This window comes from Mustela putorius, unplaced genomic scaffold (assembly GCF_011764305.1).
Source record: "Mustela putorius furo isolate JIRA1106 unplaced genomic scaffold, ASM1176430v1.1 tig00003845_pilon_pilon_pilon, whole genome shotgun sequence".
Lineage (NCBI taxonomy): Eukaryota > Metazoa > Chordata > Mammalia > Carnivora > Mustelidae > Mustela > Mustela putorius.
The window spans coordinates 89,272,083-89,277,049 of record NW_025421998.1 but is presented as its reverse complement, the minus strand read 5'-3'; positions in this window follow the sequence as shown (position 1 = coordinate 89,277,049).

Below are 4,967 nucleotides of genomic sequence, written 5' to 3'. Positions count from 1 at the left end.
TAATCTCACAAGATCTTCTATAATGTTGACCTTGTGCCAGGTACTGTGCAAAGAGCCGATATTTAAAAGTCCTAGGAGGTATGCATGATTTTACACATAAGGAGACTGAGACACAGAGAAGTTGAGTAATTTGAACAAGGTCACATTAGCAATAAGTAACAAAGTCAAGATTATAACTGAGGCTGTCTGACTTTGGAGCCCATGTTCTTTAATGTATGAATGAATGCATGAACTATCTGAATGTACTATGGAATCTGGGATTGCTGTTCCTTAGACTTTTGGGGTCAAGTAGTTTTCCTAGTGTTTTTTTTTTTAATTTTTTATAAACATATATTTTTATCCCCAGGGGTACAGGTCTGTGAATCGCCAGGTTTACACACTTCACAGCACTCACCAAAGCACATAACCTCCCCAATGTCCATAACCCCACCCCGCTTCTCCCAACCCCACTCCCCCCAGCAACCCTCAATTTGTTTTGTGAGATTAAGAGTCACTTATGGTTTGTCTCCCTCCCAATCCCATCTTGTTTCATTGATTCTTTTCCTAGTGGTTTCTTCATGGCTTTCTTTCTTTTTTTTTTTTTTTTTTCTTCATGGCTTTCTTTATGGCTTGGATTTGTTACTTTTCATTGGCCTTTGCATTACAATTGCAACACGGGTGTGTGAAGTACCAGATACTTCTGTCTCAGATGCTCTGCTTTTTATTTAGTCTCTACAAATGTCTCAAGGTGGAAATAGCTGTCTAAATCTTTGGAAAAGATGGGGCGCCTGGGTGGCTCAGTTGGTTAAGCAGCTGCCTTCGACTCAGGTCATGATCCCAGCGTCCTGGGATCGAGTCCCGCATCGGGCTCCTTGCTCCGCGGGGAACCTGCTTCTCCCTCTGACTCTGCCTTCCACTCTGCCTGTGCTCACTCTCGCTCGTTCTCTCTCTGACAAATAAATCAAATAAATAAATAAGTCTTTGGAAAAGAATTAGAGAACTGAATTCTCACAGCATTGCAAGATGTCAGTAGATGCCATGTGGGGGGGAAAAGGTTAAAAGATTTATTTTATTTCCAATCATGCAGCATTATTTTGCTGATCTCTTCAGATTCCAAGCAAATTGTGAAAACGATTGAAATACAATTAAACATATGTATTTAAATATTTATTTTTTATTTTTTTTAAAAAAGATTTTATTTATTCATTTGAGAGAGAGACAGTGAGAGAGAACATGAGCGAGGAGAAGGTCAGAGGGAGAAGCAGACTCCCCATGGAGCTGGGAACCCGATGTGGGACTCGATCCCGGGACTCCCGGATCATGACCTGAGCCGAAGGCAGTCGTCCAACCAACTGAGCCACCCAGGCGCCCCTATGTATTTAAATATTTAAATGGAAACTTCTACTATGACATTATTATAGCTTATTATATACTTGGTTTGTTCTATAAAAGCTTATGCCATGAAAATAGGATCCTCATTTTTTTTTAAAGATTTATTTAGTTACTTATTTATTTGACAGACAGAGAACACAAGTAGGCAGAGAGACAGGCAGAGAGAGGGAGGAAAGAGGCTCCCCACTGAACAGAGAGCCTGATGAGGGGCTTGATTCAGATCATGGATCATGACCTGAGTCAAAGGCAGAGATTTAACCCACTGAGCCACCCAAGTGCCCCAGGATCCTAATTTTTTAAATACTGTTTGCTGCCTATTGGAATACCAGGAGAAAAAATATAATGCACAGTTGAGAAGCAAATGTGCCTAAACATATAAGGATTTTTTGTTTTACTCTTACGTCTCTTTATTGGTATTTCAAGGACTTGGAATGAGAAAAATCACCCAGAAATGTACCCTGAACAATGGAACGAGAATTAATCATGATCAATCAAGTGTATATTTTCTCCCACTTTATTCTCATCAGGGTATGAGACATACAGGCCACTTGAATGTGTGCCACTGGGCCTCATGGGCCTGCTGGTGCTCCATAAATACTTGTTGAAGAGAGAGTAACAGAGAAGGGAAGATGCAGTTCCAATATCCATCCCCTCTGTTCTAGAATGGCTCTTCAAAAATGCAGATCAGCCTCCTCCAAAGAAATAAAGTGAAACCAAAAATCCCGTTTTCCCAAAGTTTTTGTGGCAATCAAACCCAGAGGAGAAATCAGAAAATATTTAAACCACAAACCAAAAGTCTTTAAATGGAGTAGTTTTTCAAAGTCTTCCAGATGAATTATAAATTATTATAGTCTTTGTCTCTGTGTCTGGATTTTCTCCCAGTAGAAGGAATTTATTTTATTTTGGTACCACATTGAGTGTACTGTGCAAAGAATCTCTCCCTCTCATCTTACCTCCTGAGCCAACATATTCCTTCTCCAGAGGGAATCACTATTACTAGTTTCTTGTATATCCATCTGGAGATATTCTTTGCATACATATTTTTTTTCACAAATTATAACATACCATACATAAACTTCTGTTCCTTGCTTTTTTTTTTTTTATACCAGGACATGATGGGCAGGGCTCCATACAATTATATATACAGATCTGAATCATTCATTTATGTGACTCTGTAGACTTCCAATATTAATATGTCATAATACCTTTAGCCTGTCCATTACCTTTGGACAGTTAGAACTTATAATTTGCTGTTACAAACAATACTGAAAAGAATACACTTAAACATATAGACCACAGGTGTTTCTTTTTATAGGGAATATAACATTAGGTAAACACTGAAAACGAAGGTTCTTTTTTTTTTTTTGAAATAAAGCTGCTCTTTTTTTTTTTTTTTTTAAAGATCTTATTTATTTGAGAGAGACAGAGACAGCATAAGCAGGGGTAGTGAGAGAGGGAGAAGCACACTTCCCGCCGAGCAGGGAACGTTGTGCGGGTCTCGATCCCAGAACCCTGAGATCATGATCTGAGCTGAAGGGAAATGCTTAACTGACTGAGCCACCCAGGTGCCCCAAGAAGATTCTTTGAAACCTTTTTTAGAGTAGTTATTTCCAAAGTTTTTTAAAAAGGGAAAAAATAAATTTCTAGTAGTTGAGGAGAATAATGAACTATAACAGAAATTAGAGGTTTGTAACATGCAAAGGAAAACTGGATTTTTTGGAATGAGTTACTCTATCAGTAGAATGGTTTGCAAATTAAGTGTTTAGATAGCAGAACAGGATGGTTGAAAAGAGATAACCTGAGCTCCAAGTGCACAGATTTTTCCAGTGTACAATGGCCTTAAAGCTGGAAAAAGTACAGAATACAGGACTACAAATTTGAAATGATGAAGGCTACGGGAAGGGTCTTAGTCATGAAGAGAGCAGAATAAATAGGTTCAAATAAGGTTGCAGAGAGATGGGGCCAAGTGAGAGGTGGGAACGAGGGCAAGGGAGCCACATGGAACTAAAAACAGTTACCGAATTAAAAAGAAATGATATCTGAAGGATGGCTATACAATGATGGGCTCAAACAGGGTCAGCACGAAACCCATGGAAGCCTCTTGCCAAATATGATTTTACATCTTGACCTATGACCAGTCCTTCTTGTCCCACTTGGGGGAGCATCAGCCAGGGGAAGCTGAGGGCAACCAATGAATAATACACCATCGGTTTTGCCTGAGTTTCTGGACTGCTAAAGCTCAGGCATGTGACCTAGGCCCTGTAAGGAGATGCTCTTTCTGGGACTCAATGAATGATGCAAGGAGGAGGAATTAGTCAGATTCTACCTGCAGCAGTACGCAACAGATACAACGGTACCATTGGAGCCATGCAGAACAATGGTGATGATGATGATATGATGCCTGCCATGTTTGTCCCTTTTTTTTTTTTTTAAAGATTTTATTTATTTATTTGACAGACAGAGATCACAAGTAGGCAGAGAGGCAGGCAGAGAGAGAGGGAAGCAGGCTCCCCGCTGAGCAGAGAGCCCGATGAGGGGCTCGATCCCGGGACCCTGGGATCATGACCTGGGCCGAAGGCAGAGGCTTTAACCCACTAAGCCACCCAGGTGCCCCCATGTTTGTCCTTTTAACCAGACTGCTCCAGCTGCCTGCCCCCTGGTTCCTGTGTGTTTTCTAAGCCTGGTTTTCCATTTCCCAGCCAGTTCTGAGTCATCCAATATCCTTCTAATAAATTTATTTCCTACTTATGTTAGCCAGGGTCCAGGGGTGTTCTTGGCACTCAGGAACCCTATACAGTGAAAATGACAAAAACAACCTGAGCTGGAGCCAGTCTCTCACAGAAACAAGAACAGGGCAGAGAGCCCCGGAACCAGGGTGTCCTACATGGGATAACCTCTAACACTGAACTACAGCCTTGGTCTCTTCCTGTAAGATCAGAAAAGACAAAAGCAAAGCAAAGGTACTTAGGGTTACACGGATCTCCTGGGGATTCTCTCTCTCTCTCTTCCATCCCTTCTGATGAAGTTATCTGGGCTGTAGGAGGATAAATGTCTGAACACCCTTCTCTCAGAGAAGGGGAGCAGGAGATGGGAAGGGTAGAGACTCAAGAGGAAGCTTATGGAACTGTTCAGGTCAGTTGCAGATTCCAAACTCAGTTGTTCAAAGGGAGAGCTTGGTGGCAGGTGGCAAGGAGTCTGTAACTTGGAAATAGTAAGACATCACGAGCAGGCTAAATGAATCTCCGTGCTCCCAGTGCAGAATGACTTGGGCCTTGGCACATCTCTCCATTAGTGGTTTGCTTTGCTCATAGCCACATCCTCATGGATGCCTGATACATGGCAGATCCTCAATAAGAATTTCTTTAGGGAATAAAAGAATTGTTAAAGCTCAGACATCTACCAATAGTTGGCATATCAGGGCACCCCATGTTGGTAGGATAGAATGACACGGGGGTTTCAGAACGGACCAGCCTCTGAAGTCCAAATGCCTTTTTTTTTTTTTTTTTAAATCAAGTAGGCTCTATGCCCAGCGAGGTGCCCAGTGAGGGACCTGAGCTGAGATAAAGAGTTAGACACTTAACCAACTGAGCCACCCA